Genomic DNA, 23842 nt, shown 5'->3' on the forward strand with positions numbered 1-23842 from the left:
AATAATTACGACCTGACAGCCATTGCGGAGGCATGGCTACAGGATAACATAGATTGGGACCTGAATGCTGAAGGTTGCTTGATATTTAGCAAGGCCAGGAGGTTAGGAAAAGCTGGAGGGCTGGCTCTGTTAGTTAATTATGGTATTAGCACATTAGAGAGGGATGACCTAAGTTCAGGAAACCAGGATGTAGAAGCAGTTTGGGTTGAGATGAGAAATGATAAAGACAAGACATCATTTGTGGGAGTGCTGTACAGGCCCCTTAATTGTAACTACACAGTAGGACAGAGTATAAAAGAAGAGATAATGGGAGCTTGTCAGAACAGTACAGCAATAATCATGGGGGAATCTTAATCTACATATAGACTGGAAAAATCAGATGAGCAAAGGTAGCATAGACCTTGCACAGCATAGCATAGATAAGAACTTTCCATGGCCCTAGCCAAGCTGTTCCAGTACAGCCACAACACTGACAATGTGGGAAATTGTCCAGGTATGTCCTGTATACAAAAGGGAGGACAAATCCAACCTGGCCAATTACCACCCTATCAGCCTATTCTTTATCATCAGTAAAGTGATGGAAGGGGTCATCAACAATGCTATCAAGTGGCATTTGCTTAGCAATAACATGCTCACTGACACTCAGTTTGGGTTCTGCTAGGACCACTCCACTCCTGACCTCATTACAGCTTTGGTTCAAACATGGAAATAAGAGCTGAACTCCTGAGGTGAGGTGAGAGTGACTGCCCTTGACATCAAGGCAGCATTTGACCGAGTGTGGCAGCAAGGAGCTCTAGAAAACTTGGAGTCAATGGGAATCAGGGGGAAAATTCTCTGCTGGTTGGAGTCATACCTAGCACAAAGGAAGATGGTTATGGTTGCTGGAGATCAATCATCTCAGTTTCAGGATATCACTGCAGGAGTTCCTCAGGGTAGTGTTCTAGGCCCAACCAACTTCAGCTGCTTCATAAATGACCTTCCTTCCATTAGAAGGTCAGAAGTGGGATGTTTTCTGATGATTGCACAATGTTCAGCACCATTCATGACTCCTCAGATACTGAAACAGTCCATGTTCAAATGCAGCAAGACCTGGACAATATCCAGGCTTGGGCTGACAAGTGGCAAGAAACATTCGTGCCACACAGGTGTCAGGCAATGACCATCTCCAACAGGACAGAATCTAACCATTGCCCCTTAACATCCAATGGCATGACCATCGTGAATCCTCCACTATCAACATCCTGAGGTTACCATTGACCAGAAACTGAACTGGACTAGCCATATAAATACTGTGGCTACAAAAGCAGGTCAGAGGCTCGGAATCTTCCAGTGAGTAACTCATCTCCTGACTCCCCAAAACCTATCCACCATTTACAAGCATAAGTCAGGGATGTGATGGAATACTCTCCACTTACCTGGATGAGTGCAATTCCAAGAAGCTTGACATCATCCAGGACAAAGCAGCCCGCTTGATTGGCACCCCTTCCATAAACATTCACTCCCTCCACCACTAATGAACAGTGGCAGTAGCGTGTACCATCTACAAGATGCACTGCAAAAATTCACCAAGACTACTTAGGCAGCACCTTGCAAACCTACGACCACTACCATCTAGAAGGACAAGGGCAGCAGATAAATGGGAACACCGCCACCTGGAAGTTCCCCTCCAAGCCACTCACCAACCTGACTTGGAAATGTGTCGCTGTTCCTTCACTGTCACTGGGATTCCTTCCCTAACACCACATGGACTGCAGCAGTTTAAGAAGGCAGCTCACCACCACCTTCTCAAGTGCAGTTAAGGATGGGCAATAAATGCCAGCCCAGCCAGGGATGTCCATATCCCGTAAATGAATTTTAAAAAAGATTAGGAGTTCATAGAATGTCTTCAGGATAGTTTCTTAGAACAGAATGTTCTGGAGCCAACCAGAGAGCAGGTTATACTAGACCTTGTATTGAGCAACGAGAAAGGGTTAATTGATACCCTCCTCATGAAGGCACACCTAGGTAGCAGCAATCATAACATGATTGAATTTTACAGTCATTTTAAGGGAGAAACAACTGTCCAAGACTAGAATTTTAAACTTAAATAAGGGCAATTATGAGGGTTTGAAAGCAGAGCTAGCTAAAGTGAACTGGCAAATGAGGTTAAAGGATATGTCAATAGAAGTTCAGTGGCAGAGATTTAAAGTGATATTTCAGAATATACAGAATAGATACATTCCTAAGAAAGAAAAATTCCAAGAGGTGGGTCCATCATTCGTGGTTAACTAAAAGAGTTAAAGACAGTATCAAACTTAAAGAAAGAGCATATAATTACACAAAGACTGGTGGCAGGTCAGAAGATTAGAAAGAATATAAAGAACAGCAAAAAAATTAATAAGGAGAGAAAAATAAGAGTACAAGAGAAAGCTAGCTGGTAATATAAAGAGTTTCTATAGATATTTAAATAAGAAAAGAATTAACAAAGTGAGCGATGGTCATATAGAAAATGCGCCTGGGGAATTGATAATGGAATGTAGGGAGATGGTGGATGAATTAAACAGGTATTTTGCTTCGGTCTTCACTATCGAGGACACAAGTAACATCCCAGAAATAGCTGTAAATCAGGAAATGGAAGGGAGGGAGTAACTTGGGAAAATTACATTCACCAGGGACGTGGTATTGAGCAAATTGTTGGAGTTGTGGGCTGACAAATCCCCAAGTCAGGATGGACTTCACCCTAAGATCTTGAAAGAAGTGGCTAGTGAGATAGCTGATGCATTATTTTTTAATTTATAAAATTCCCGAGATCCAGGAAGGTTCCAGTAGGTTGGAAAATAGAAATTGTAACTCCTTTGTTCAAACAGGAAAGGGAGAGAGAAAGCAGGAAACTACAGACCTGTTAGCCTAACATATGTCATCTGTTAGAAGCTATTATTAAAGATGTTATAGCAGTGCACTTAGAAAAATTCAAGGCAATCAGGCAGGGTCAACATGGTTTTGTGAAAGAGAAATCATGTCTAACCGATTTATTGGAGTTCTTTGAAGGAGTCACATGTGCTATGGATAAAGGGAAACTGGTAGATGTACTGTATTTGGACTTCCAGAAGGCATTTGACAAAGTGCCACATCAAAAGTTATTGCAGAAAATAAAAGCTCATGGTGTAGGGGATAACATATTAGCATGGATAGAAGATTGGCTAGCTAACAGGAAGCAGAGAGTTGGCATATATGGGTCTTTTTCTTGTTGGTAGGATGTGACGAGTGCTGTAGCTCAGGGATCAGTGCTGGGGTCTCAACATTTTACAGTTTATATAAATGATTTGGATGAAGGGACTTAAGGAATAGTTGCCAAATTTGCTGACAACATAAAGGTAGGTAGGAAAATAAATTGTTAAGAGGACATAAGGAGGCTACAAAGGGATGTAGATAGGTTAAGTGAGTGAGCAGAGTATAATGTGAGTGAATGTGAAATTGTCTATTTTGGCAAGAAGAATAAAAAAGAAGCTTATTATCCAAATGGTGAGAGATTGCAGAGCTCTGAGACTCAGAGGGGTCTGGTTATCCTAGTGCACGAATCACAAAAGGCTACAATGCAGGTAAGCAGGTAATTAGGAAAGCTAATAGAATGTTATCATTTATTGGGAGGGGAATTGATTACAAAAGTAGGGAGGTTATGCTTTAGTTGTACAGGGCACTGGTGAGTCCACATCGGGAGAATTGTGTATAGTGCTGGTCTCCTTATTTATGGAAAGATGTAAATGAGATAGAAGCAGTTCAAAGAAGATTTGTTAGATGAATACCAGGAATGGATGGTTTGTCTTATGAGGAAAGGGTGGACAGGTTAGGCTTGTATCCACTGGAGTTTAGAAGGGTAAGAGGTGACTTGATTGAAACCTTTAAGATCCTGAAGGGACTTGACAGGGTGGATGTAGAGAGGATGTTTCCTCTTGTGGGAGAATCTAGAACTATGGGGTCACTGATTAAAAATAAGGGACCACTCATTTAAAGCAGAGATGAGGTAAAATTTTTCTCTGAGGGCCATGAGTCTTTGGAACTCTCTTCCTCAGAAGGCGGTTGAAGCAGAGTCTTTGAATATTTTTAAGGCAGGGCAAGAAAGATTCTTGATTAACAAGGGGGTGAAAGGTTATTGGGGCTAGGCAGGAATGTGGGGTTGAGGTTACAATCAGATCAGCCATGCTCTTATTGAATGGCGGAGTAGGCTCGAGGAGCCGAATAGTCTACTCCTGTTCCTAATTCTTATGTTCGTATGTACAACAATCACTTCCTCTGTCAGTCACCATTGTGCAGGAATTGTTTTATCTGCCCCAGGTTTACCATTGCATTACACTGTATAATCTAAACTCCACATCAAATTATATGTTACAGTAATTACTCTGTTTAAGGCATGATAGAACCTGGATACAAATAGACGCAGAAAAACAATTCAACAAAATATATCACTCAAAATAAGCTGCATTTTGTCATTTTATTTAAAAAATATTGAATCAAACAAGATTATTTCTAATGGTATAAAAATATATCGCTCTTAAGAATAGATGTATTTGTTCTGATACAAACAAGGGAAGGGAGCAATCCTTTCTGAGATCTAAAGATATCCTGAAAATAAGTAATAATGATGCTTTTCCATATCCCACTGTCAACATTCAGTGCCTGTCTCCAGGTACTGGAAATTCTTTAATGTCCACCTTGATCAGTTGCACATCTCATAGTGAAGATTCTGTTGATAGGCTAGTTTCACAGTAAACAGAATAATGTAACAACCTTTTCAACTTTCAAAGGGGGATATGTCAATGCCCCACCCCATCCAATCCAAGCATCTGAAACATTGCTTGAGCATGCTGAAGTTTTGCTTGGTTTGCATTTTGTCTTGATTATGGGCTTCACTAAACTTCGCTAAACTTCTGTATGAGGTTGACCAGAATTGACATCATCTATGAATGAACTATGCATGGTTGTCTCCCAGGAAGTATCATGCAAGCTTTCATGCAATTGAATTGTTTGAGACAATAAGGCAGTCATTTGAACTGCCTTAGTATGAATGAATCATGTGCACTTGTTAAATAATATGCATTGACATGCATGATTTTGAGCACATGGTTGCAAACCTTCTGTATGTTTGTAGTAATTATGGTTTTATTTAGTGTGTAATGTACCTTTAAGAATAAAACTTGTTAAGGAAGATCACATGATCTGTAGTAACCAATAGGAGAGTAGTGTGAGCTACCTCCGCAGTGAGCGCAGAGATGGGATTGGAGCTAAAAGCTCATGTGTATTTGCTGCTGAGTATATTGTAAATAAACATAAAGTTTCCACCCAAGAGTATCTGCAAATAAACTCTATCACTAACAGTACAACTCGGCCATCCTACGACAAACTGACAATGAGGATAAAACAGGAAAGAACAGAAGATATCAAGCTAGAAAGAAGTTGGCACTGTACCTTGCCCAGTGATTGTAAGTAGCAAGCTCCATTTGGATTGAAGAAGTTACCCCCTCTCAAAATGCCACAATTTGGGAGAATTGATCCTCTTAAACCAGCTACAGGCAATTGGTCTCAATACATAGAATGCCTCACGTTCTTTTTTCAAGCAAACGAGATTATGGGCAAAGAGAGGTGAGTGAATACTTGAGTACTTGTGGGAGCAAAACATACAGCTTGATTCAAAGTTTGAAAGCATCCAATGCCCCAGATTTGAAAAATCTTGATGAATTGGTGGATCTTAAGAAGGGTCACTTTCAACCCAAGCCCTCAGTCACAATATTCAGTTTTAATTCATAAAATAGAGTCCTGGGTGAGACAATTGCATGCTACGTGGCAAATTTGAAGCAGCTAACAGAACATTGTGAGCTCGGTACGACTCTGAACGGCATGCTGAGAGATTGTTCGGTGTGTGGTGTGAAAGAGGACGCTATTCAGGAAAGATTACTGTCCAAAGTGAATCTGGATTTCACGAAGGCGCAAGAGATAGCGCTGGCCATGGAAAGCTCAGTAAGAGATTCAAAAGCAATACGGTGTGTGCAAAATGGCTCCACCCTACACATTGGATGGGAAACCTCAGACGAAAGTGACGCAAAAAAGCAAGACTCTGCAGAGAAGCGGGAAATAACCGAAGAATAAAGAAAATAACTTAGCTGCAAAATCAAAGAATAATTTTATTAGAGGTGGAAATAATCAGCTTTTTAGCAGTTGGCAGTTTAAAAAAATCAAATGCTACTATTGTCACAGAAATGGACATATGATGGAGCAATGCAAGGAAAGATTCAAGCAGGCTTGTAAACAAAAGAAGAAGCCCAATGAAATCTACAATGTAGAAGAACCTGAAACAACAAATTAAGACATTTATTCAATGTTTAATCTGAAAGTTAGAAAGACAGAACCAACATTTGTCAGTGAAAGCAAATGGCACACCTGTTAGAATGGAAGTGGACACAGGAGCTTCCACTACAGTAATTGGGGAATATACCTTCAGATATTTGAATAATGGTGAACATAAATTAAGTTTAGAAGGAACAGCCACCAAGCTAAAAACATATACAGGTGAAGACATTCAGGTAAAAGGCATAAGCAGAGTAACTGTCCATTATGGAAACCAATTGGCAAAGCTACCCTTAATGGTGATAGCATGGGAAGGACCAAGCCTCCTGGGGCAAAATTAGTTAAAGAGGATTAAGTTAAAATGGTCTGAAATTTTCCAGTTGAGAACTCCCAGAGCTACTTAGAAAGCACGCCATTATCTTTAAAGATGAACTGGGGAAAATCCAGGGCCTGCAGGCCAAGATTCATGTGGATCCGGAAGCAACCACTCGATTCATGAAGGCGAGACCGGTGCCATATGCCCTGTGAGACAAAGTCAACAATGCTGAACAGACTAGAGAAACGAGGCTCAGAATGGGCAGCACCCACAGTCCCCATCCTTAATCACCACCAACGCTTCCAAATTTGTAGAGGCCACAAACTGACGATTAATAAAGTAGTTAAGCTAGACAAGCACCCCATTCCAAAAATCGAAGACCTGAATGCCAAGGCAGGAGGGACAATGTACACAAAGCTTGACATGAGTCATGCTTATCGACAACTAGAGTTGGATAATGCCTCCTGGGAATTTGTCACAATTAATAGCCACAAAGAGTTGTACCAATATACACAATTGCCTTTCGGTGTCTTCTGAACTTGTGCCATCTTTCAGAGAACAATGGAAAGTTTACTGCAGGGATTGCCCCAGGTTGTAATCTATTTGGATGATGTATTGGTGACAGGATTCACTGAAAAAGAGCATTTGGCAAGCTTAGCAGAGGTCTTAAAATGTTTCTTAGAAGCTGGAATGCATTTAAAAAAAGAGAAGTGCATGTTACAAGCGAGGGAGGTAATCTGTTTGGGTCACCACGCAGATTTGTCAGGACCTCCACTTGGTCAGGGCCTCCACCCAGTTGAGGAGAAAGTGAGAGCCATAAGGGAAACACCTGCACCAAAGAACACCTCACAGCTCAAATCATTCCTAGGAATTATCAACTATTATGGGTGGTTCTTACCCAATTTGTCTACAATGCTGGCCCCCCTGCAAAAAGAACCTTCGGAGGCACCCCAGAAAGAAGCTTTCATAAAGGTAAAACAATTGTTGCACACATCCAATCTATTCATGCATTATGACCAGATGAAAGAATTGCTGCTGACACGTGACGCATCTCCCTATGGAGTGGGAGCAGTGCTCTCTCATCGGATGGACAACAGCATGGAACAGCCAATAGGTTATGCATCAGGAACACTCATCACTCGCAGATAGAAAAAGAAGGCCTGTCCATCATCTTTGGTGCCAAGAAATTTCACCAGTATGTACACAACTGCCACTTTACAATCATTTCAAAACATAAACCATTGCTAGGATTGGTTAGTGATGACAAGGCTATACCACCCATAGCCTCAGTAAGAATACAATGATGGGCTTTAATTCTGGCAATTAAATCACAAACGCTGATGCCCTTAGTCATTTACCTTTACAGGAAAATGATGAGCACGTCCCAGTTTCACAGGAAATAAACAGAAAATGCTGGAAAAACTCAGCAGGTCTAACAGCAACTGTGGAGAGAAAAGAAACAGAGTTAACATTTTGAGTCCTCATGACTCTTCTTCGGAACCACAGGCCCCTGTGGCAACAGGAACTTGTTTTACTGTTAAATTTATTAGACTCCTAGTTGGTATGTGCTTCACAGATCAGAGACTGGGCAAGTCAGGACCCAGTCCTACCTCAGGTACGAGAACAAGTGCTACATGGTTGGTCACAGGAGCCCGTATCTGATTAAATGAAGCCGTACTTCAACAGAAGCCAAGAAATAACCAGCCAGGATGGCATCTTATTGTGGGGAGCACGTGTGATAGTTCCTCCAAAGGGAAGGGAACCATTTTTAATTGAACTACACACTGGCCATCTCGGAATTTCCTGAATGAAGACCATAGCATGCAGCTATCTATAGCGACCTGGGATGGATGGTGAAATAGAGAGTTTAGTAAAGCAATGTGTGCAATGTCAGCAAAAGTTGCCAGCAGCAGCTCCACTACACCCATGGGAATGGCCACGTAGACCCTGGATGCAGTTACACATTGACTACGTTAGACCTTTCCTAGGAATACTGTTTCTGCTCATTGTCAATGCCCATTCAAAATGGTTGGACATATATGAGGTGAAGTCACCAACACTGGCCGCCACAATTGAGAATCTAAATCAGGGTTTTGTCATTCACGGACTACCAGAAGCAATCTTTTCCGATAATGGCACGGCATTTGCAAGTGCTGAGTTTCAATGGTTTATCAGCCTTAACGGCATCACTCATGTAAAAACTGCACCGTAGTACCCTTCCTCAAACAGACTGGCTGAAAGGGCGGTTCAATCACTCAAGGCAGGCATGTAAAAGGTAACTGATGATTCCTTGGCAACCAAGGTAGCACGTTTTCTTTTTCATTACAAGACTGCGCCTCATATAATAACAGGTGTCACACCTGCAGATTTATTATAGAAATGCCATCTTAGGGCAAGATCGAGCTTAATAATGCCTTACTCAGAGGGGAAGGTGGAAAGGAGTCAGGGAAGCCAGAAAACTAGACACAACTGGCATAGTCGCGAGAGGAAGGACCAAAGTGGTTACCGGATGAAATAAGTTCAGTGACTGGACCTCTATCTTACACAAGAAGGTGGAAGGCCAGAACATCCGTAAACATGTGGACCATTTAAGGAAGAGAGAGATAAATCACCTAGATTTCGTTCCACCAGCAACCATGACCAGGTCTGCATTTCCTATTGAGGATACTGAACCCAGGACTGAATGTTTGATGTTCCTATAAGAGTTGAGGATGTAGAACTGCAAGTGCCCACCGAAGCACCTGAAGTTCAGCAAACTCCAGAAAAGGAGGTTCCTGATAAAGAATCTGAAGTTGTGGAGGTGCGACTTTCCACATGTAACAGGAAACCACTTGAAAGACTGAACTTGTAAATTCCTTACCCAGTGTAAATATTATGTTATCTTGAAAAATATGTACTTGTAAATATAATATGCATAGCCAAGTTAGAGGGGGAGGAATGTAGTAATTATGGTATTATTTAGTGTGTAATGTACCTTTAAGAATAATATGTTAAGGAAGATCACATGATCTGTGGTAACCAGTAGGAGAGTAGCATGGGCTACCTCCGCAGTGAATGCAGAGAAGGAGTTGGAGTTGAAAGCACACATGTAGTTGCTGCTGGGTATATTGTAAATTAACTTAATGTTTCCACCAAGAAGTGTCTGCAGATCAACTCTATTACTAATAGTACAGCTCAGCCACCCCACAACAATGTTAAAGGCTGTTCACGTAATAAGGCCCAGGATTATATGCAGGAGCAAAAATAGGTAATGTGTGCTGTCAAAAAAAGCCCATTCATTGAAAAGTGTGCAAGCTGTCTTTTTTTCTCCTGCTGCTGGTGTTTATTTTGAACCAAAGGAGAAATAAACTTTCAGTAAAATAACAACTACAAAACAGCAATTCATTGCAAAAGCATTGATTTGGGTTAAGGGTTTCTTGGAAGATGCCGGTAACATAGATGTTCCATTGATTTCCACCAACAGTGCTTTTGATTTTCCTGATCTTACCTGCAGTTTATCTTGCAATATTTTCTGTGCTCAGTCAAAGCTACAGTACACATTGCTCCTCAGTTGTTTCCAGATAGTGTTGCCCTTATGTTTTGTGGAGCACCTCCACTTGAGCTAATTGCTAGATATCCTTGGGCCTGTTCCATTGCCATAAGCATCATGGGTTAGGCACTGCTGGCCTCCTCAGCTGGCTGTGTGTGTTCAGAACAAGATCAATGCATGCCCCCACAAGCCTGGGTTCATCTTGGGTGCCCAGTTGACGGGGAAGACGATGGGAAATGCGATGCTACCATTATTTACAGAGCTTCCACTCTATAACTCATAAATTCCGTTCCTGCCAGGGAAATCCATTTCTCCCCATCTTTGTCATCTCCAACACCATGAGCCATGCTTGGGTCAAATGGGAATTCCACTGCCCCAGATTCATTGGAAAATCCTGACCTAAGCTGTGGCCCAAAGTTGAATATTCAGTTGCCCATGGAGGTGAGTTCAGGTGCAGGCACACATTGGAAGTTGCATTCCCAGAAGTTGTCACTGGATCCCGGCACCTCAGGAATGGGACACAGTTTTCAAGGGGAGGACAGAAGGGAAGGGAACTGGAAAATCCACATACCTCCAATTAACTGCTTATTGAGCTCATTGATGAGCTCATTAACAGGCTCAGGGGAGCAGTTTTAAAATTTTCAATTGAGAGACATGGGGAAAACAATGTCTGGGACACGTCAGGGTGCAGCTGTCGTGAACACTGTGAGGAACCATGAGGGCTTATGGATGCACTGGTCAACATGCTTAAGAAGAAGCAGAGAATAAAGCTCAGCTAAAGAAAAAATGGTACAGATTTGCAGAGAGGCTAGCATTTGTGAGCAGTGAATAATATGGCCATTGAGAGGGACTTGAGACTGCTCACGTCACTTGTGCAGCAGAGATTGGTAGAAGAGCCCTGGTGAACAAAAAAGTACTAGCTGAGGGATCTGGAATGGGAACACTGGATAGAGTAGTGAAGAGGAGCTTCAGCAGATGCACCCTCCTGATCAAGGTGGGTTCAGAGGAGCACAACCAGGTGCTGCAAGGGGAAGAAGGTGCTGCCCAAGACATTGCCCAAGAGTCAGCTACCTGCAAATGTCAAAGTACCATCACCGTAGGAGAATGCACTATCCTGGCAGATGTCCTTGAACGTTTGTGCTCTGGTCCATAATTACACAGCAGTCCCCTACCTGCTGTCAAGATCACCATTGTCTGGAATTTTTATGTATTTGCGTTGTTCCAGGAATCAGCTCACTGGCATCTTGCGGCTGGCAGCTCATCATGCCATCAGGCAGATTAAGGATGTCCTTCTCCAGAGGAAAAAGGAATACATCCATATTGAGACAGATGGGCCATTGCACAGAGAGCATTGGGGATTCCCTCAGGTCCAGAGGGTGATTGCTTGTACCCAGAGAGCCATCAAGGCACTGACAGAGCAGCCAGCCAAATTCCTCAACACAAAGCCTTCCACTCACTGACTGTACATCGAGTCTGTGGCCACAGGAAGCATATTTTGCAGGTGTACACTCGGTTCATGATTCCTTTCCAAGTCCCAGGTGCTGCATCTCTTCAGGCCAACATCCAGACTCTGTGGATGGCTGCAGGGGGATGTGTTATCCTGTGATGAGGTGCCTGTTGACACCTATTCAGTATTCAGACTTGGATGCAGACAGGCACTACAATGACCCCATCTACTAACACATAACCTGCATTGAACAGACAATTGGCATCTTGAAGATATGCTCTTATTGCCTTGATTTCTTGGGTTATGCCCCCCAGTATGAGCCAGCTGGCGTGTTCTAGCTGCATGTTGTACAACATAACTATACAAAGAGGTCTGGAGCTAGAATGTCACTCTTCCTCGGAGGAGGGTGGGGGTAAGGAAGAAGAGGAGGACAAAGAGGGTGCTCCAGAGGAGCCTGGTGCCCAGGTATTGAAAGAAGGCTGCTGAGGCCATCGCAGCCCTTACGGGAATTGGTAGGCTGGCATAGCCATAAGGGCCCTGCGAATTCAGCGGCACTTTTCAGTCCTTATGACAGATGACTCTGTAAATCACCTACCATCAGAGAGAGAAGTTCTCCAGCAAACACACACAACTGGAGAATCCCACTGTCAGCCAAAAACATTGAGAATGGGGTTTTTACCGCCAACAGTCTGCCACAACACAGACCATGGTGCCATTGCAAACCTAGGCTCCTGTCACCATCAGCATTCCATCTCCCTTTCAACATCAAGCAATAATAACACAGAAGCCTGATCAAAAGCATGAGCAATTATTATTAAAGGATAAGTTAATGACTACAAACTGAGGCCCAGCTAACCCATTAAGTACATCTAATATCATAGTTTTAAATCCAGTTTGAAAGAGAAAAGTGTGTGTCTAAGACTAATATTTTAAACTTAAATAAGGACAACCAAGTGGGCATGAGAGCTGAGCAAGCTGAAGTGAACTAGGATACTAGGCTAGAGGATAGATCAATAGAGGACCAGTGGGAGACATTTAAGAGACTATTTCAGATTATTCAAAATAAGTTTTAAGAAATATATATTTCTATAAATAAATATTCTAAAGGGAGGAGCCACCAACTTCGGTTAACTAAAGAAGTTAAGGAAAGCATTAAACTCAAGGAAAAAGCATATAACTGCGCAAAGATGACTAGCAGGTCAGATGATTGGTCAGAATATAAAGAACAGCAGAGAATGACTAACAGATTAATCAGGAGAAAGAAATTAAAGTATGAGAGGAAGCTAGCTAGAAATATAAAAATGGATAGCAAGAACTTCTTCGGTATTTAAAAAAGATAAGAGTAAGTAAAGTGAGTGTTGGTCCTCTAGAGAGTGAGAAAGGGAAGTTAATAGTAGATAATAAGGAAATGGCAGATGAAATGAACAAATATTTTGTTTCTGTCTTCACTATAGAGGGTACAAAAAACATTCCAGTAATAGCTGTAAATCAGGAGATGGAAGGGAGAGAGGAACTTGGTGAAATTACAATCACTGGTGAAGCGGTAGTGAGCAAATTGATGGAGCTGCGGGCTGACAAGTCTTCAGATCCTGATGGACTTCATCCTAGGGTCTTAAAAGAAGTGGCCAATAGACGCATTGATGTTAATTTTCCAAAAATTGCTAGATTCTGGAAGGTTCCATCAGACTGGAAAGCAAATATAACTCCTCTATTCAAGAAGGGAGGGAGGCAGAAAACAGGTAACTATAGGCCAGTTAGCCTGACGTCTGTCATGGGGAAGATGCTAGAATCGATCATTAAGGAGGTTATGGCTGGGTCTTTAGATAAACTCATGGTAATAGGGAAGAGTCAGCATGGTCTTGTGAAGGGGAAATCATGTGTAACCAATTTATTGGAGTTCTTTGAAGGAGTAACTTGCGCCATGGATAAAGGGAGCCCTGTAAATGTACTATACTTGGATTTCCAAAAGGCATTCGATAAGGTGCCACATCAAAGGTTATTGCAGAAAATATAAGCTCATGGTGTAGGGGGTAACATATTAGCATGGAAAGAAGATTGGCTGGCTGGGAGAAAACAGAGACTTTGCATAAATGGGTCATTTTCTGATTGGCAGGATGTAACGAGCGGAGTCTCCTGTGCTGGGGTTTCAACTTATTACAATTTATATCAATGACTTAGATGAGGGCAGCGAAGGCGTGGGAGCTAAATTTGTACATGACACAAAGATAGGCAGGAAATTATGTTGTGAAAGGGACATAAATATAGTGGGCAGGCAAATATAGATAAGTTGAGCATGTGGGCAAAAAATGGAATACAATGTGGGAAAATGTGCATTCCAGTCCACTTATATAGGGTCCTCCTCCTGTGGCTGAGGGTAAGGTGGAGGCAGTCCTGCTCCCTTATCTCGCCAGGCCATGGTTTCCATCCTCGTCATGGAAGTGTTCTTGGGGGCACCTCCCCAGGCTACTGCTCCTTCTTCATTGCAAGGACAGGGACTGCCTCTGTCACAGGGCTTTGTGACATGAATGGTTTCAAAGACGGAGGATCGAGAAGGTGAGGAATAATGCCAGTGCCCCCTGAGGTGTGGCACCTCATCAGCCCCTTTGACTTCCTCAGCACTTTCATAATGCCATTGCCTGCTGGATGGGACCACCAGCTGAGGTGTAGCTGGCATCATGGTCTACACCATCAGCAACACTGAACGATCCATGCAACAGAGAGTCTTACTCTTCCTGTGCATTTCAGTGCACTGCTTCTCTATCCACTCAGAGTGGTGTTGCAAATGGATCTCCTAGAGATTAGCCACTATCCCAATGCACTCAAAACCTTAAGCCATAACAGAGCATGGGTTCCTCCATTTTCTGTCCATGGCAGCACAATGTCTCAGGGATCTTCAACATTCAGGAACTCATCTGCCTCTGATGCTCTAGAAAATCCTTCCTTGTATGTGACGCCTGAGATCCTGCATCTTTGTCCAGTGGAGCATGGCTGTGTCTGCCCTACATCCTCCGAGGGGTGTTGTCCACTGCTTACTCGGATTTCTCACTTGTGAGGTGCTGCTCACCCAGTGCTCCCCCTTCTAATCTTGATTGAGGCCCAAAGTTAATGTGTCTGCACTGGTGGAAGGTGCAGAGGAATGATGTGACAATGCTGGCTCTGAAACATCTCTCCTGCTGGGGAGGCCAGCAACGATTGGGCTGGGACACTCAGCTCCCCCTCCGCTGAAGGCTCTGTGGAAGCACAAGAAGCTGTTGATGAGAATTCAGGCTACTCACCAGGTGCATGAGGACTACCAACCTAATAGATGATAACAGTCAAAGAGATATAGTGCACATTGAGCAGGAGTCTGCTCCATACCATTCACTTGAAGATAGAGCTATCAATGACCCTGCTGTTCATCGCTTCCCATCTCGCCATTGCCCATGGCCTGAAATCATGCACGTGAATCCCATCGCCACTCCATCCATTAATGTGTGGTGGCCCAGCACACCACCACCAGTCTGAGACATTTCTCTTGTGTAATGGGCTCTCTTCTATAGGATGAGGAGGGAAGGCTTTTCTCAGAGATACCCCTTGCTCAATTGTGCCTCATACGTTAGGGAAGCTGATGCCTCAGTGATACAATTGGCCACTTACTCTGACAATGTTAGGGAGATCTATGGGCACTCAGTCTGCTCAGCTTGTATGCATGCTGCTGCACACAGAGCTAGAGGCCTGTCACCCAGGTATCGTTTATCACTTACTTTCCCAGATCTTGTCACATCATTGAGTCTCTTTCTACATTGGACCCACGTCCTTCTGGTAACCCCCTAGCTGCTGACATACATTGCCACCTCTATCCTCTTTGTGTCTCTGGATACATGTCTTCTTCCAGATGAAAACTTTCTCTCCTGTATGCCACTGTGTCAGTTAAAGCCTCAATGGAGGCATTTGAGAGCCTTGGTGTCACCCATGGATGCCTGCTTATGCCAAAACTTGCCAGTTCATGTTCCTGCTGCTCCATCACATCAATGAATGGCAAATCCAGTTAAGGCTGCCATTCACCTTTTCATAGGGGACTTGGTAATTATGTCCCACCTCCAGGTCACTCCTGGCATTGCTAATTGGGCACTGAATTCACCCCTGGAAAATTAGGCCTTTTGCATTTTAAAATGGTGTTGTGTCACTGAGATATAAGCAAAAAACTGCGGATGCTGGAAATCCAAAACAAAAATAAAAATACCTGGAAAAACTCAGCAGGTCTGACAGCATCTGCGGAGAGGAATACAGTTAACGTTTTGAGTCCATATGACTCTTCAACAGAACTAAGGAACAATAGAAAAGAGGTGAAATATAAGCTGGTTTAAGGTGGGGTGGGACAAGTAGAGCTGGGTAGAGTGCCATGTCACTGACACTTAAACAGTGCGGGGCTGGGACCCGGAAGTGATACAGGTGTCAGATTCCCAACCCCAGAATGAAAATATGGGCCTGGTGTTTTCTTTCGCTATGCTGCACTCCCAACTCCCAACTGACCTCAAGCTGGAGGTGAGCTTCAGGCTCTGAGAAAATTCAGGGCCTTAGTAATGGTTCTCTTACGTACTAAACACTTTCTGGCTTTCTGTAATCTCTTACATCTGGCTGCTAACAATGTCATAATCTGCAATTGGTTCTATGTAGATTGGACATACTAGAAAATAAGAACATTATTATGCAGGGTTGCCAACCCTCCAGGATTGGCCTGGAGTCTCCAGGAATTGAAGATCATTCACCAGGACACTGCTATATGCAACCCTGGAGAACAATTATTGAAACATTAAAAAAGATTGGATTTTTTTGTAATTTTCTTTGAACTTTTCTCTTTACCAGATATAGAAATATTGAACATGGGGGGAATAAAAAGGCAGTTTGGCTGATGGTCAATTTGGTAACGAGTCTTTTTGCTTTCCAATTGGTATAGGAAGACAGTGTTTCACAAGGATGGATGTGTTGATGTGGCAAGAGTGTGGGGGCACATCATGTGATGAAACTTCCAGGAATACGTTTAATCATAGTTGGCCACCCTATTAGTATGATTTCAAAACCTTCATGTTGACTTAGTAAATACTATTTCTTTCACTCAAAAGGAATATACCAAACACTGTGACCTGATAAATATGGCCATGTCATATGACAGAGACATAATTGTAACTTTTGAGGATAATTCTGCGAATCAGGTAGCCGCATAGTAAAGTTTATTTTGAGCACATGGGTGCTTGGCTCACAAAACTGGCCCTTGAAAATCTAAGTCATCTTACCTTCATTTATGCAGCAAGGCTGTGTTCACACACTCCATGCTTGGGTGCAATTCGTCCAATTGTAGCAAATTTAAAGCTCACGGAGAGCGAATACAGTTGTGGAGAGTGGGTCACTGAGTACATTGAATGACATTGCATGTTACAATCCATACTTTATGTGAGTCAGTGATTTTGAAAGCAGGTGATGATTGAGTTGTCTGACTAATGTCTTACTGTGCTTCATGTAGATATGCCAGAACATGCTGGGCCAATCACCAGTCATTATATCAGGGGAGATAAATGTTAATTTCCAGCTTTTTCTACTATTTAATTGAGGGTTTAACCAATCTTCTGCTGATATTACAGTGGGAGACCTGGAGAATCACTGTGGAATTTCTACAGCATAGCATTTTTTGTATCTCATGTTGTACTGCAGCTCCATTGGGCCAGGGTTTGGTTTGGAGAACATGAGGAGTTGAGTTAGAGATGAGAGTGGGATGATCAGTTGTACCCGGTCAAAGTAGGCGCCCTGCTTTTAGATACTGTGGCTTGATGGGTTCTGGACAGCTTCATCCCTGTTTGAACATGAATGAAAGTTTCTCTTCAGCAAAGCAGCAACAGCTTCTATACAAAAAAACAATAACAAGCTCATTACAGACATCGTGAAGGAGTAAACAAGCCCATAAAACCATATTTCTGTCTCTTTCATATTTACCCAAAACTTTACAAATAGGAGGAAATCACCTATAAACAAGAATAACCCAGTTTCCGATGAGTCACAATTATCAGCGTTCTTCTCAGATTATGCCTTTCACAACCTTTGTATCAGTTGACACTGTTCAAGAAGAATGTGCTGATTTAAAATAATAGCAACAGCTTGTATTGATTTTGCACCTTTATCAGAGAAAAAGGCCAGAGGCACTTCACAGGAATAAAGAACAGTTTTGAGGAGTGACCAAATTCTTAGTAAAATAGGTGGGATTGAAAGAGGTTCTTAAAAGAGAACAGGGTGGTAAAGAGACAGGAGTTTGGGAAGCAAGTTTCCGCATTTGACACAGGTATCTGAAGGAAATGTCACCAATCGTAGAGCAAAAGGAGGATAGAATGCACAAGAGAATGGAAAACATGTGTGGAGGTTTGTAAGGCTGGAGTCAGTAACAAAGCTAGGGATGTTCAATGCCAAGGGATTTAAATATCGCAATGAGGGTACCAGGAGACAATTTAGATCACCAAGGGCGGGGATTATAAGTGGAAATGATCCCATGCAGGAACGGCCATGGGCAGATGAGCTTTGCAAGAGTTTGCTTAAAGAAGATGAAGGGCAGGACAGGGCCTGATGTAACTGGTCCCAGACCCTTTTTCTCTTAGCTGTAACTGGAGATTGCCAATTGCCCCAGGCAAAGTGAAAGGAAAAATCTTTCCTAGGATGAAGCTGCAATAAACTTTTATGTTGAGATCTTTAATAAAGAACTGAGGAAACTACTTTGAGAGGACATTGTGATTGTTCAGTGTAGCAGGTTTCTCAAGCATTCAAGGGTCATGCACACATGTAGTTATGAGACTGTTATTTGAGAATATGGTGGTTTACATAAACAGAAAGGGATATCACTCCTTAAAGTTGCAGCTGATATGTTAGTACAGGAAAAAGTACCTGTACATTAACACAAAGTAGCCTGGCATTTGCAGTGGTGCATTGATAATAAGACAGACCTCTGTAACAGCTATCTGCTAATTTGGAGATAAGAATTACCCTTGAAAACCTGGCTTTTGATGTTAAAAGGAAAGAAAACCTTGCATTTATATAGAACATTTTATAACCTCAGAACATCCCAAAGCACTTGACAGCCAATGAAGTGCCTTTTCCTGTGATAACATATCTTAGTCAGAATTTGCCACTGTGCCTCTGAGGAGTGATACAATGAGGCCCATATGTCTACCACGGTAACTCTAGAACACATGTACCGATATTGAAAACATGATTCTACTGTCAAGTGGTGCTCCATGTTCAATTATCAGGGATAATCATTGGCCTCTGCATCTGGCATAATTGGAGAGGAATACAACTGAAGGCTGAGGAACCACTGAGGAAGGGAGGATGAATTGGAAGCAGACAATTTAGAGCAGAAGAATGAAGATTCCAGTGCCAGTCTCATGAAATGTGAGAAATGCTTTGATAATAGATGTTTTCTTGTGAAAATATATAACTTATGTATATATTTGTGGATACACCCTATATCCCAGCTTGGGTTTCTACAGCATTGAAGAATTGGCTTTACCATATTTGGTAAACACAATAGCATCTCCCTTTCCCACAACATTCTGCTTTTATTCCATTGATAAAGATCAAAATATTATTGTATTCATTGTATTACCATGTGTCACCACAAAATTCATTCAGTCATCAGAGCAGATCTTTCCTGTCTCTCTGCGCCTTAAACCTTGAATGTGAACTTCTCCTACATGTCCTGAGGTTGTAGCAATGGTGAGCTGATTTTTTGTGCACATGAACCTCTTGGGACTGAGTGGTTGCTGTCTCTGTGTTTCCAAATCAAATGTCAAGGCAACCTCATCCTGCTAATGCAACCTGTGGGACCTGATAGAGAGGACAGAATTTTAGTCCCTGCCAGAATGGTGGTACCATGAGTGGGTCAGGAACTCATTGAAGTCTTCATTGGGCTTTAGTTGAGGCTTTTTGGCTGGGCCATGCCATGAGCATCCTGCCTCCGGGATCCACAACCAATCAGGAGGGGTGGGCAGGATGAATCGCAGGGTCTTCAAAAAAAGTGTTTCTCATCAAAGAGACCACAGGATGGGTTAGAATGAGTCAACCGGAGATGGATATTTCAGGCTGTAGCACAAATCGGAATGGAAAGGAAACCTGGGAGGGCTGTTTACTGGGTCTTTCATTCTTACCTGGAGGTGCTGCTGTGGGATCTGAGGGACTGCAGGGAGTTGAACTCTCCCAAGGACGGGAGGAAGAGGACAATCTCTGCAACCAAGCAAGAGTGCATGAAGGTGACCAAGGAAGTCAGCAGCAGAAGTGTGATCCCTCCAGCCTAGAGACAGTGCCCCACATTCCAACTTCCCCAGCATTCTCCTCAGGTCAATGCACCTTGCAGCTCCGCTCTTTCCTCTCTCTGCAGGCATCTCAAATCCCCACCTGAACAGGCAGCACTAACACTCACCTCATCCTATTTCCCTCTCACACCCATGCCTCACAGCCATCCACCACATATGTTGCCCTTCCCTGTTACCCCACGTCATTCTTACCAGTCAAAACTCTCTGTTTTCTCTACTTGCAAGAGAATAGAGCACATAACCTCACGGAAAGGTAGAGACCCAGATGGGGATCCAGTGACAGTCACCTTTTTGGCTTGTGTCAATGCCCTCCTGGTCCACTGGGAAGGAGATGTCCCCAACAATCTGCCATGAAAACCTGAGCCTCCTGAGGCAGTGGTGCTCACAGATGATCCTCTGCCTGTAGATCCTATGTTGGGTGGAGGTATCACCTTTTGGTGCTGGATCTCTGTGTTCATCCCTTCTGCTTTGAGGAATGGCAGGACATTGAGGAGAAGGCAGCTGGTGCTGCTGCTGCTGTTGTTCCTACTCCTGCTGGTGCTTTGGTCTTGGTGTTGCTGCTCCTTTTGTTCTTTGCCAGAGGTATAAGGTAGAGCTGCATAAGCTGCTTCTATGTTGCAGTGAAAGTTGACAGTCGGAAAATGCCATTGACCAGGCCTGCACTGAAAGCACTGAAGGAATGCTGTGAGCAGTAACCTCTCACCTATGGCCATGGCTGCAGTTCTTTAATTTCAATGATCAAAGGCTTCGCAGCCGGAAGGAGCGCTCACCGTTCTGTCCTTGCCTTGGGTGACCCTGGCAAGGACAGAGATTGGGAATTAGGTCCACTGCCCGTTAAATGTAGAATCTTTGATTAAAACAGAATTTAATTGCTTATTATAATATTTAAATGCCTTACCTGAGTGCTACATGGGGGTTTCCCATTCATCCTCAACAAGCCTGGGTAAAACCCAGAATGGGGTGGAATGATGTCAGGTTCCCAACCCAACACTGTTTTTAGGGATTTAACTCCTTACGTGCAACCAAACCTACCACCCTTTATTTGGGAAAATTCCACCCAATAGCTCAATGAGCCTTGATTCCTGAGAGAATGCTAAATCTTTGAAGATTGCCAGCAACATTAACTACCTCGCTCGCATGGAGACATGATCAGCTGGGGCAATTGGTAAGTCTAATTCTTGCATAGGCATAACAACTTTAATTTATATCGCACCTTTAACATTAAAAAAAAACAAAGCGTTTGACAGGTGCGACCAAAACAATTGATGCCAAGGAAGGACACATCAGAGCGGTGACCAAAAACTTGATTAAAAGGATGGATTTAAAGGTGGATTTAAAAGGAGAACAGGAAGGAGGAGATGTAGAGGGAAAAGAAGGAAATTCCAGAGCCTAGGTAGCTAAAAGGAGGCGATTCCTAGGTGGGTTATTTTACCAAAGTCATCAATATATTTAAAATAAATAGATCCCCAATTTTACACAAGGGCATTAACCATTTTGCAAAAAGTAATACTTGGCAGAGTTTTAAATCCCAATTTGATACCCATTTGCGGTTGTGGAATGTTTCATGAAGTAAAAATGAATGCTGTATTTATTCTCATAAACCAAACAGAACATAACACTAATGAAGGAACATTCCATTATTTTTAACTTCTCACTGGTGTGACGCAGGCAATATAACTGTGATACAAATCTCTCAGAAATAACCTGCGATCAACAATGAGTTTACTAAATGGAAGCAATATGTATTGCGGGAAAAAACTCAACTGCAAATAAATCTTGCAATTTTGTTTGAGTTCAATTTCAGCATCTATGGTCATATTTAAAAATATATATATAAAGTGTGTTCCTGATGTAGTGACACAATAAATGGAAAGTACACTATGTATAGAAGCAAACAGCTTTGAAATGTTGGCTTTGCCAAGTTAATAAATTGCTCCAGTGGAAACAGTTTTTGCTCTTTTCCATAAAAATATATAGTTCCTAGATCAGAATCTGTCGGTAATCATAATAATGACCTCCTGTTTGGGATATGTTGATGGCCCTGGCATAGGTGGTGCATCCTCTCCAGGGCCATGTTTTCCATTGAATAATGAAACTTGGTTTTATGCATTTCTCCCCAAAAGTTTAAAATTGTTTGTCTCTGTTCATGTTTTTTTATGTTTATATTATTTTTTGATAAGCAATATTGTTTTTTAAATTCTCTTCCTCTGTTTCAAAATCCATGCTACGTGATAGTGTTTCGCACTTCAATCCCATGACTGGGATAGCAGATCTCAGCCATCAATAGTTATATGGAAGTAGGAGCTGTATGTGAGAGAAGCTGCCCATGATTTTCTCTTGAGCCATGTGGGAAGCTGCCAGCAAGATGCGTGACACTTCCGGGACACTCACATGATGCTTTGGAAGACAAGCGGCCAGTCACCTGTGAAGAATCTGGGACCTGACACAGAATAAACTCCATAGTTAGTCATGGAACGTCATCAACATATGTGGCAGCAGAGCTTCTGGTAGGAGTAGCTGCAGGAAGAAATGATTTGGCCATATCTAGACAGTCACTTCTTAATGAACTTAATAGACAACCTTCAGATTGCTTATGAGTCCCTGACTACTGATTTTAGGTAATCTGTGAGTCCCAAAACTAAAACTTACAGGCCACCTCTTGAAAGATTGCGACACACATCTTGTTGCCCCTACATGTGGGCTCAGAAACCCCATTTGGTCCTGACACTGGAGTCCCGAAGCCCTCAGGAAAATCCAGACCCTAGTGTTAGATCATGTGCTGTGCCTTCTCTCATTCAATAATGATAGATCTGAAGAGGCCTAGCAAAAGTTTGAAGTTATTTTTATGGGCCAGGTGGAACATGAGTGCTCCTTTGGGTGCTGAGAAAAATAATCCTGGTTGCTGCTGCATTAGGACCCCTCTTTGTGATCATGATTCTCCCACATTTACCTTGTTGCCAGTCCAGGCAGGCCATATTGGCTACCTTTAATCTGGTGAGCTGCATTGAAACACTCATTTCACACCCCGCAGCTTGTTGTCGGAGCCATAAGACCATAAGAGACCATGAGATCATAAGACTTGGTATTGCCTCGAAGCCTCGGTATTGCAGCCATATCTTTGCCACCGGGACAATCAACCAGCACCCTCTGGCAGTCAGCCACCCAAAAGTCAAAATTGACACCACAGGACATGATAAAAGGGTTTACCTAAAGAGACATAGCCACACAGTGAGACAGAATGAAGAAATAGAGAAATTAGGTGTTATGGAACCAGTAGATAACTCATGCAAGTGCAACCTTTTTCCTGAGGAAAGTGATGCACCACCTATATTCCAGGGAAGTAGTTCTGTCATATAACCTGGTTTCGTTGGTGCCAAATTTTCCAATTTGTATTGTGATGTGGATTCAGTGGCAAAGCAACAAACTCACAGGTCTGTAAGCAATTGTGAACATGCAATCTTAAATTTGCAACTTACTGTTTTCTGGCCAGAACATAACCTGATGTAGGGAGAAATTCTGCAAAAACCCATACGGTGAAACACATTTCTAGCCTGTATGTGTGGATGGTGATATCAGTCTACCAGCACCCAAAACCAAAATGGTAGGCTTTACACAAGTGCTGCTGGCAATTGCATTGGAAGCACCTATTAAGTCATGTTGTTGGTCTGCACTCATCCAGGCAAGAGAAAAGTTTTCAAACACAGTCCTGACTTGTGCCTTGTAGGTGGGGCACAGGCTCTCAGCAGTTAGGAAATGAGTTAATTGCTGCAGAATTCCCAGTGTTTGACCTGCTCTTAAAGCAACAGTATTTAGCTCTAACTGGTCCATTAAGTTTCTGGTCAATGGTGACCCCCAGGGATGTTGATGGTGGGGGTTTCAAGCAATGGGTTACCCCATTGAGT

At 42.7% G+C, this 23842-nt stretch overlaps 1 long non-coding RNA gene across 2 annotated transcripts in view; it reads right to left on the minus strand.

The window, feature by feature from the left end:
* Positions 1-23842, minus strand: part of LOC121288911 — a 31900-nt gene that overhangs the window by 6886 nt on the left and 1172 nt on the right. Inside the window, exons 2-3 of one of the 2 annotated variants that reach the window (XR_005945472.1) lie at positions 16884-17437; positions 14717-14840 (exon numbers count right to left, since the gene is read on the minus strand). This is a non-coding gene — a long non-coding RNA (uncharacterized LOC121288911). Of the gene's footprint in view, positions 1-14716; positions 14841-16883; positions 17438-23842 lie in introns of those variants that run through there. The other variant, XR_005945473.1, reaches the window with a different exon arrangement.

Source organism: Carcharodon carcharias, chromosome 16 (assembly GCF_017639515.1).
Source record: "Carcharodon carcharias isolate sCarCar2 chromosome 16, sCarCar2.pri, whole genome shotgun sequence".
NCBI lineage: Eukaryota > Metazoa > Chordata > Chondrichthyes > Lamniformes > Lamnidae > Carcharodon > Carcharodon carcharias.